This window comes from Enhydra lutris, unplaced genomic scaffold (genome assembly GCF_002288905.1).
Source record: "Enhydra lutris kenyoni isolate GAN:26980312 unplaced genomic scaffold, ASM228890v2 scaffoldscaffold28, whole genome shotgun sequence".
In the NCBI taxonomy this organism is placed as follows: domain Eukaryota; kingdom Metazoa; phylum Chordata; class Mammalia; order Carnivora; family Mustelidae; genus Enhydra; species Enhydra lutris.
In genome coordinates, this window is record NW_019154112.1 from 21,876,200 (window position 1) to 21,887,694 (window position 11,495).

The window sequence follows — 11,495 nt, forward strand, 5'->3', positions numbered from 1 at the left end:
GGAACCCTAGGTAGCTCAGTCAGTTAACCAGCTGACTCTTGATTTTGGCTAAGGTGATGATCTCAAGGCTGTGGGATCAAGTCCTTCATTGGCTTTGGGCTTGATACGGACCTTGTTTGGGATTTTCTCTCTCCTTCTCCCTACCTGCCCCCTTCCCAAATGCATTCTCGGTCTAAAGAAATAAGAAAAGAATAGAATACAGGAAGCAGAGGAATGTATTAGCGAACTGGAGGATGGAGTAATGGAAAACAATTATGCTGAACAGGGGAGAGAAATATTGTACATTGAGAACAGACTTAGAAAACTCAGTCATTCCACCAAGCTTAGTAATATTTGCATTATAGGGATACTAGAAGGAGAAGATAAAAGGGGACAGAAAATGTATTTGGGGAAATAATAGCTGAAAACATCACAAATCTGGGGAGGGAAAAGAGATCCAGATTTAGGAAACACAGTGATCCCCTAACAAGTTCAACCCAAGATGGTCCACACCAACACACATCGTAATTAAAATGGCAAAAAAAAAAAAAAAAAAAAAGTGATAAAGAATTTCAAAAGCCTGCAAGATAGAAGACACAAAGGAAATCCCATAAGGCTATCAGCTGATTTTTCAGCAGAACTCTACAGTTCAGAAGAAAGTGGCATGATGTATTCAAAGTGCTTAAAATGAAAAATCTGTAGCCAGGAATACTTGCACAGCAAAGCTATCATTAAGAATAGAAAGAGAGAAATTTCCCCAGAAAAACTAAAGTTAAAAGAATCTATAACCATTAAACCCGACCTATAAAAAATGATAAAGGAGACTGAGTGGAAAACAAAAATCATAAGTAAGAGAAACAGGAAGCACAAAATGAATGATGTAAAACTTATTACCAAATATCTTAAACACACAGGGGGAGGAGCAAAGAATGAGTTCAAAATTAAGCTAAATATAAACTGAATGGGAACCACATATCAAAGAACAGTAAGAGATATGCAAAAAATAGAGTAAGGAACCTCAGTATATCACTAAAGAAACCAGCAAACTATGAAAGAGAGAAAGAGAAGACAGAGCAGAGAAAAACTACAAAACCCACCTCAAAACAAGTAACAAAATATCAATAAATAACCATCTGTCAACAATGACTTTGAATGTAGACTTTGAATGTAAATGGAGTAAGTTCTCTCATCAAAACACAGGGTGATGAAGTAGATTAAAAAAGCTAGAACCATATATTTGCTGCCTACAAGAGACTGATTTCAGACCTAAAGACACCTGCAGATTCAAAGTGAAAGGATGGAGTAATATTTATCATGGAAATGGAGGTCAAAAGAAAGCTGGAGTAACAATACTCATATCAGACAAAACAGGCTTTAAAACAAAGATTATAACATGAGACAAAGAAGGATACAACATAATAATAAAGGGGACAATCCACCAAGAAGATATAACAGTTGTAAATATATACGCACCCACAAGGGAAGACCCAGATACATAAAACACTTAGTAACAAACATAAAGGAATGAGTTGATAGTAATACAGTGATAGTAGGGGACTTTAACACAGATGAACAGACATCTCAACAGAAACAAGGAAACAGTGACTTTGAATGACACAATGAACCAGATGGATTTAACAGACATCTTCAGAACATTCCATCTTAAAGCAAAGAATACACATTCTTCTCAGGTGCACATTTTCCAGAATAGAAAACATTCTCCAGAATAGAGAACATTCTTCAGAATAGAAAACGTATTAGGCCACAAAACAAGGCTCAACAAAGTCAGAGACTGAAGTCCTAGCATGCATCTTTTCTGATCACATTCTATGAAATTAGAAAACAAACAAGAGAAAAAGTCTGGGAAGACTTTGTCTCAATTTTAGGCCCACTATATACTTCTGTGTACTTGTATGCTTTTATGCCAAACTTTATCTTCCTCAGTCATAATACCTCCATATTACTCCATTGGTTCTGACTCACTACCTGGCCTCAAATTCTAGCATATGTAGGTAACGATGTACCATTGTGTGAATTTCCTTATTACTGGTCCTCTGTTCTTTGTTATAATGCCCAAGTGAAAGGGCATAGTATATACAGAAAAAGATAAAAGTTGCAACTCTGAAAGTCTGGGGCTTTGTATACCTTATAAACTTATATTCATTTTTTCATCATTTAATAAATATTTATTAAATAGGGAAAAAAACAAAAGTAACAATGAAACTAGGAACCAATGAAAAGATGAACAATGGACACACCTTTAGTTAGACTCACCTGAAAAAAGAAGGCTCAAGGAAATCAGAAACAAAGAGACATTACAACGGATACCAGAGCAATGCAAATCATTATTAGAGACAAGTGTAAATAAATAAATAAATACCAACAAATTGCAGGGCTCAGAAGATACGGTTAAATCCCTAGATATCCAACTTTATGAGACGGAATCATGAGTAAATAGGAAATCTGAATAGATTAATTATGGATAGGAAGATTGAGCAACAATTAAAAGCTTCCCAACAAACAGAAGTCTAGGACCAGACAGCTTCACCAGTGAATTCTACCAAACTTAAAAAAAAAAAAAAAAAAAAAAAAAAAAAAAAAAAAAATAATAATAATAATAATGCTTCCCAAACCCTTCCAAAAAAAAAAAAAAAATAGAAAAGGGGCAATTTCAAATTCATTTTTACAAGGTCAGCATTACCTTGATACCAAAACCAGAAAAGAACACCACAACAAATTACATACCAAAATTCCTAATGAACATAGATGCCAATATCCTTACTAAATATCAGTAAACCAAATTTAACAGTACATTAAAAGGAGCATACCATGATCAGGTATGATTTCAGGGATGCAAAGATGATGTTTCATCTGCAAGTCAATCAACATGATACATTAACAAAATGAAGGTTAAAAATCTTATGATCATCTTAATATGTGCAGGAAAAACACTTGACAAAATTCCATATACATCTGCAATAAAAAACACTCTCAACAGAGTGAGTATTGAAGGAACATATTCCGACTTAATAATGGCCATATATTTTAAGCTCACGACTAACATCATACTCAAACAGTGAAAAAGCTGAAAGCTTTTCCTCTAAGATCACTAACAAGACAAGGATGCTCACTCTCATCTTTTATCCAACATAATATTAGGAGTCCTAGCAAGAGCAATTAGGTAAGGAAAAAAAAAATCTAAATTGGAAAGGAAGAAGTAAAATTATTACTATTACATATAACGTGATTTATATATATATATATATATATATATACACATATATATATATATATATTCATTCTAAAGCTTCCACTAAAAACAAAAACAAAAACAAAAAACAAAAAATATTGGAGCCGATAAGAAAAATATACAGTAAATTTGCAGGATATAAAATCTGAATACAAAAATCTTTTGCGTTTCTCTACATTAATAACAAGGTATGAGAAAAAAAAAACCAGAATAATTCCACTTAAAATTGCATCCAAAAATATTTGTTGTGTTGAGCACTGGGTGTTATATTTAAGTGATGAATAACTGGATTCTACTCCTGAAACCAATATTATGCTATATGTTAACTAAAATTTAAGTTAAACTAATACTTAGAAATAAATTTAACCAAGGAGGTAAAAGACATACAATGATGACTTAAGACATTGATGAGAAATTAAAGACAAATAAATGGGAAGATGTTTATGACCATGGATGGAAAGAACAATGTTAAAGTGCCCATACTACTCAAAATGATGTGCAGATTCAATGCAATTCTCATCAGTTCCAATGGCATTTTTTTTATAGAACTACAGTAATTTATGATTTCTGTGGAACCACAAAAGACCCTATATAGTCAAAGCAATCTTGAAAGAACAAAGCTAGAAGTATCACAAGCCAAGATTGCTAGCTATACTACAAAGCTATAATAATCAAAACATATAGTACTGGCACAGACACATCAATCAACGTAACAGAATAGAAAGCCCCAAAATAAACCCATATTTATATGGTCAATTAATACACAGCAAACGAAGCCAGAATATATAGTAAAGGGAAACTGTCTGTTCAATAAACGGTGTTGGGGAAATCTGGGGCAGTTAACACATAAAAGAATGAAACTGGACTACTTTCGTATACCATAAAAAAAAAAAAATCAAAATGGGTTAAAACCCCAAATATAAGAACAGAAACCATAAAATTCCTAGGAAAAAAACCTAGGCAGTAAATTCTTTGACATTGGTCTGGGTGATGATTTTTTAGATTTTATTGCAAAAGCAAAGCAACAACAACTAAAAAACAAGTGGGACTAACTCAAAGTAGAAAGCTTCTGCACAGCTAAGAAAATCATCAACAAGATGAAAGAGCGACTTAATGAATTAGAAAATATTCCCAAATCATGGATCTGATAAGGATTAATATTCAAAATATATCAAGAATTCCTATAACTCAGTAGCAAAACCCACACAATCCAATTTCAAAATAGGGAAAAATCTGAATAGATATTTTCCCAAAGAAAACATACAAATGGCCAATAGGTATGTGAAAAGATGCTCAACATTACTAAACATAAGGGAAGCATGAATCAAAACCACAAGGAGGTATCACCTGCCACCTGTTAAAATGGTGATCATCAAAAAGACCAGCATTGGTGAGAATGTGGAGAAAAAGGAACCATTAATGCATCACTGGTGGGAATGTAAATGGGTACAGCCACTATGGTAAACAGTATGGAGATTCCTCAACAAATTAAAAAGAGAACGACCATACAATTACACAATTCTACTTTTGAGTATTTATCTGAAGGAAACAATAACTAGGGGTGCCTGGATGGCTCAATTGTTAAGTGTCTGCCTTAGGCCTCAGGGGTCCTGGGATGGAGCCCCTCATTAGGCTCCCGGCTCAGCGGGAACCCTTCTCCCTCCCACACTCCCCTTGCTTGTGTTCCCTCTTTTGCTGTCTTTCTGTCAAGTAAATAAATAAAATCTTAAAAAAAAACAAAGACAACAACAAAAAACTATCGTGAAAAGATACATGCACCCCCTTGTTTATTACAACATTCTTTACAATAGCCCAGAAAGGGAAACAACCTAAGTGTCTATTGACACATGAGTGGATAAAGACGAGGTGGTTGTGTGGATATGACATAGAAACATACTTGCACATATGTGCGTGCATATCTATATGGGGATGCATGTATGCAGGTGTATATATGATGAAATATCATTCAGCCATAAAACAGAATGAAATCTTGCCATTTGTGACAAGGATGTCCCTTGAGGGCATTATGCTAAATGAACTAAGACAGAGAAAGACATCCATAGGATCTCATATGTGGAATCTTGAAAAAATTAAAAAACAAAGACTAGCTCTTAGATATAGAGAATACATTGGTGGTTGTCAGAAGCCGGGGTAGAGGGGGTAGGTAGGTGGGCAAAATAGGTGAAAGGGGTCAAAATGTACAAGTTTTTAGTTATAAAATAAGTCATAGAGATGCAGTACAGCATTACGACTATAGTTAATCCTGTATTGCATATGTCAAAGTTGCTAATAGGGTAAGTCTTAAAAGTCCTCATCATGAGGAAAAGTATGTTGTAATTATGTATGGTGATAGATGCTAACTTGATTTATTTGATAATTCTATTATATAAAATATTGAATCATGTTATATACTTAGAATATGTTATAACTCAATTATACCTCAAAGACAAATGCATAGTATTCTTTCAGCACCTATTCTATAGTTAGGATTGTGACTGCCTGCTAGTGACAAGAATACAGAGATACATGGTTGCAGTTACTGTAATAAAATGCCTGACTCCCTTTTGGTGTTTAACCACTGCCAGCTTTTATATCTTCCCCACACTTCTCTACCCCTCCCCCTACCCTGCCACATTTCCTTTGGACATGCTCAAAGGAAAAGCCCAGTTGCTCCTTCTGTTGGTGCTGGTGAGGAAGTTCAAACTGCAGAAATCTGGACGTTGGCTCTACATCCTAGCCACTATAAAATCCAGGTCCAATCATCCCCTTCCTTTGCACAAGCCATTTTTATATCTGCTTGTCTATCTTCTCTGATCGTCTCAAAAAGATTCACTATGTGAGGAATACATCTCTTCACAAGCATCACCAGTTTCACTATTTGAACCACTTTTGGGTGGAGGCCTGTCCTGTCTCTTTAAGTGATCACGACACTGTAATGCTCTATTTCTGCTTCACCAGGATGGAAGTATGTTATTTTTCAGCTTTTTGCTGGTTTCCTCTGGTCTCAAAATAGCTCCTATAGTTCCAGTCTCCACATTCACATTCTAGGTCAGAAGTGAGGGCAACAGCAGTCTTGCTACACTGGTCTCTTTATCAGGAAAATTATAGTCTTCTCATTGTCATTAGCCAGAAATGTGTCATCACTATACTTAGTTGTTAAAGAGTCAGGGAACTCAAGCATTTCATTTGAGCATATTGCTACCCTAAAAAAAATCATAATTCTATGTACAGACGTGAGACTGGATCCCGAGAAAGTAACTGTCAACCAGCCCAAATACAGGCCAGGTTGTATGATGTGCTAGAGATGTAACGGAGTAAAACCACCCGCAGTTCCTTATAGAACTATCTAAGAGGGGGAAATAAAAATCATCATCAAGTGACAATTATACTTGTAATAAGTGCTATAAAGAAGAAACATTTTCTTCTGTGTATAATAAAAGGTATGACCCACCTTGCCAAATGATTCCATCCACAGGACATGATTTGTGAGGTGAAGTCTAAAAATATTAAGGTGCTACATAAGAGAGAAAAGACCATTTCATGTGAAAGGAAACTTAAGTGTCAAGATCCTTTGCATGGAAGAGGTACAAGGCATCTGGGAAACTCAAAGAAGCACAGGGAAAAATGGAGGAATATGGACATACAGACAAAAGTTGGTTAAAAGAGCACTCAAATAATACACAAAGATTTTAGGTGGACAGATGCTTGGGAATTGTTTGTAGCTTCAAAGTTCTCTACAACCATGTGCTCAGTGTTTAAGACACAGCAATCACTTTGCACCTATGTATTTTTTCAGTAAAAGACTAAAATTTTAAAATGACTAAATTACTTAAGAATTAGTTTTGTCATGTAATGTCATTTCAAGAAATGGTTCTCAAACAACACCCAAATCCTTATGACTAAGCAGATATGAAAAAGCAATATAGATCTTTTGTCTTATTCACTGGCTATTAGGGAATGTTAGGAATGAGAAGTAGATCTTTAAAAAAATAATTACCTTGAGATTCTTGTAATGAAGAAAAGAGGAATGAATGGTCAACTCCTTCTTGGTCATTAAGTTGATTTCCTAATGAAGGTGAGGGGCTGTAGTGATGATATCAAGAGAAAACAGTTTCTTTGAATCTGGATACTCAGATCTGAATTATACAATAAAATAGTAGAACATGTTCCAGAAAACCAAAGGGATATACCAGTAAACTAGAGATGCATAATGAAGACTAAATAGGGAAGAAACGTTTGACTTAGTGTTCTATTTTGCCCTGGATTAAAACAACAACAACAATTAAAAAAAAAACCAAAAACTGAATACGGAACAACCTGAAGGCTTGGAGAACAGTAAGGAAAAATAAATCCTCCTATAATTAAAATTTTACTTGACTCTGCAGAATGTTTAATAGTTTTAGCATTATACAGGGTGCAACCTAGATCATTTGTGAATGGCTGGATCATTTTCAACAAAAAGTGAGTTCGTGTTGTAAGAGGAATGTCTATAAACCATAGTCTATATAGCCTTAAAGTTCTAGGTCTTTTTTTCTAGAAATACCATTTAAGGAAATAATTGGGTCTTTAAACTTCTTTGTAACCCTCAAAGCACTTAAAACACTGACCACAAATTGCTAACATATAGGTATTTACTTGATATCGTTTTTGTCAGTTTGTAGGCCTTTCTCAGGAATATTGGCATTGTTCTGAACGATAACCTGTATTAGAGTTTTCAAATCTACAGTTCTTTGTAGAATCATGTTCATGTGAACCAATAGCAAGTACTTAGCATGGAATTAATAAGAGTTTTATTGATTCAAGGTGCTTTGCACCAGCTGTCAGACACAGACCAGACTCCTTAGCTATTCTTCACCCTGAATTCATAAAGAATAGCATCCCCATAGGACAATTTTAATTGGAAGCATATTTCCCCCCATAATGCAAACTCAGGGTCACAACAGGTAACCTGAAAGATTGTTCCACCATATGTTATCCCCAGAAAATATATTCCCCAAATATCATGATACACAAGGGGCAAAGATTACATAAGTCTTAAGATAAACTTCCCATCAAGAGTTTACCATAACCAAATGGTTGGGTTTCAAATGAAGGCAAAATGCAATTTAGATTCTGTTATACATTAGGAAAATGAAAATTATGTTATCCACCTGCTTGAGGGGCCTGTTACTTTTATGCTAAGCTTCACAGTGTGCTTCAAGATATTCAAGGATGAGAATATATGGTCATATATTCTAGAAACCAGAAAATGCAAGTCTTTTTATTATGATAGAGTTAAATACATAGTACCATTTTCACGATCTTTAAAAGAGGTCTATCAGTAACAATTTTCAGTTCTCATGATGACAAATCAAAGTTTTAATTAACAAAAGATACTTTCCAACATTTATGTTTACTTATAACTACATTTGAAGTTTTTTGGCAGCATTCAAAAATTAAGTATTAAATGTAATTTTAACTTCATGAGGAAATTTGAAGCCTTCAAAAATAAGCTTAAATACCTAAGTTTTTAATTTTGATACATATATTTCTAAATCCCTGGTATATAATTGTCAAGGCATAGGTAATTATCAAGACTAACAAATATCTACCTTCAATGTAGTGTAAGTTAAATCATAGTACATCTTAGTTTGGGCTGCTATAACAAAGTACCACATAAGAAAATTAATTTCTCAGTTTGGGAGACTGAAAGTGAGACCAGAGTTCTGGGATGGTTAGGTTTTGATGAGCCCTCTTCCAGGTTGCAAATGCTGACTGCTTGTGTTATTCTCACATGGGGAAAAGAAAGCTAGAGAACTCTCTGGGTCTCTCTGAGGAGAATACCAATCCCATTCATGAGGACTCCACCCTTGTAACATAAGTTACCTTCCCAAGGCCCACCTCCCAATACCATTAGATGGGGTGGCGGGGTAGGATCTTAACATATGAATTTCAGTAGAAATTCAACAATTCAGTCCACAACTTAATACTGAAGTTGAAGAGAATGAATTTGCATGTTACTTTTCTGTCAAAATCAGGACTGTAGGTAAAGATTACAAATGGGATGTATTGTTAAAATGCTTTAATGTTACCATGATTGATATTAATTACACAAATACCTTTGCAAATTAGTCACTGCAGTTGACTTTCAGCTCCAAGAGGTCAGATTTTTTCTTTTACTTCTTCTTCTTCTTCTTTTTTAAACATCCAGGTTCACCACAAGCACAGGTTATAATTGTGTTTCAGGATTCCTTCTCTATGTTGCCTTAGTATACACTCAGTGATGCCTTAAGAAGTTACACTGGAGTGTAACAGTGGGAAGCAAGAGCGATTTTGTATGTGAAGGAAAATGGCATCCAGAAAGCTAAAGCTGCCTATCCAACAACCCAAAATGGTTTTAAGTATTGTGGTCAGTGATTGCTTAGATTAAGGAGCCCATGGCTTACTGAAATTCTATTATTCATATACAAAATAAATGGTACCTTAGAAAATACAAAGGGGATATATAGATTTGACTGTAACATCTCTTTGGTTGTCATGTATACATGTAATTTATTATCACATACAAAATTTTTGTATTTCACAAATCTAGTTTGACCTGTTCAGCTAGTCTAGCTGACCCCTCCTTTATTGGTTTTCAACACCAATGGACAAGTGCCCCCAGGTTAATTAATTACCAGTAAGAGAAAATCATTGGCTTATTTGCAGCTACTTTGGCTTATGGACAGTTGGTTCCTTAAACAAGGGTAGAGGAAAACTCACTACCATCAAATGGGATTTTCCTAATACCGGAGTGGTAATGTGGATCATTCAGCTTCTGCTTAAATATTCAACCCCCTCCTTATCCCAGAGAGCTTATGAAAACATATGCAATACAATAAGCGTAAGTAGAGACTGCATTTGGAGACAGAAAAACAAACAAACAAACAAACAAAAAAAAAAAAAAACAGTTCTGATCCCATCTTAGCCCACTATCAATTTTGTAAACCTAAGCTAATTTCTTACTCTCCAAACTCATTATTGCTCATTGATAAGAAAAACTTCATGTATACCCAACAAGGATTCTGATGAGTATTAAATATGTCAGTCTTACAAGGATACAGAGTTCAGAATAATTATTTAAATGCTAGCTCTTTTTGATGGACTTATCTTGTTATCCCCAAATATCTCCTGGGCTTTCCTGGAGCAACAATGTATTTCCCTACCTCACTGATTCAGAGAGCCTTATGATTTGCTTTGGCCAATGAAAAATGAGCAGAAAGGACATGTTTTATTCCCAGATTAAAGTTTTAAGACTCAAAATGTACTGTCATGATTTCTAATTTCCTTTTAGTAGTATTATAGGGAGAAGCAGCTTGATCAGCCCGGACCTCCCAGGGAAAGCAACAGGGCACAGTCAGAACTTAGCTGTAAATCAGCTTGTAGTGTGAGCAAGAAATAAACCTTTGTTATTGGGATCCACTGACATTTTGTGACAGCTCGTTCCTATAAAATAACCCAGCCTACTTTGATGCACTTATCACTAGTAATAGAAACAAGATAAATAATGAAGACAAATGCAAATAGATAATGAAAATTATAAAAGTCTGTATAGTCAGGGATACTCCGTCGATGTCAGGTGCAAATTAAACTCAACTTTCTTTTAGTTTTTTCATAAAGGCAAACACTTAGATATTAGATTATTAGATATTAGATTCAGCGTCCATTATATAACAGTAAATGGGCTACTAAGGGCAATCAAACTGATAAGGGAGCAGAAGGCAAGCTGAGAACAAAGCATGAACTGACACCCTGTAAACTACCCCTCCCACTACTGGGTGGGATATTTAGGACATTCCTCCAGGAAACCCCCAACTATATTAAAGTTAATGCTTTGCTAGAGGGAAAAACCACCTTAACTTGACCATAGCAAGGCCTCCAGTATCCTGAGGGTTTTCTTTAGCATATGAAAGTCCTTTTGGACACCTCCCTCTGTTAACTTCTCCCAACTCCCAAGTATATAATCAGCCATTCCTCATAATGGCAGCGCAGCAGCTCTTTCTGCCCCCAGGCCCTGTCCCTGTGCTTTAATAAAATCACCTTTTCCTCCAAGGAGGCCTCAAGAACTCTTTCTTGGCAGTCGACTCCAGACCTCACCGACATTCCAAAGTTGTTATCAAAAGTACTTCTAGATCAGAAATATTAACTATGTCCCACGGATCTTCACAAAAAAATGTACATATAAATTTATAAATATATATTTGACTAGCCAATTAAATCCAGTGTGGGGAAATTGTAGGATTTTCAG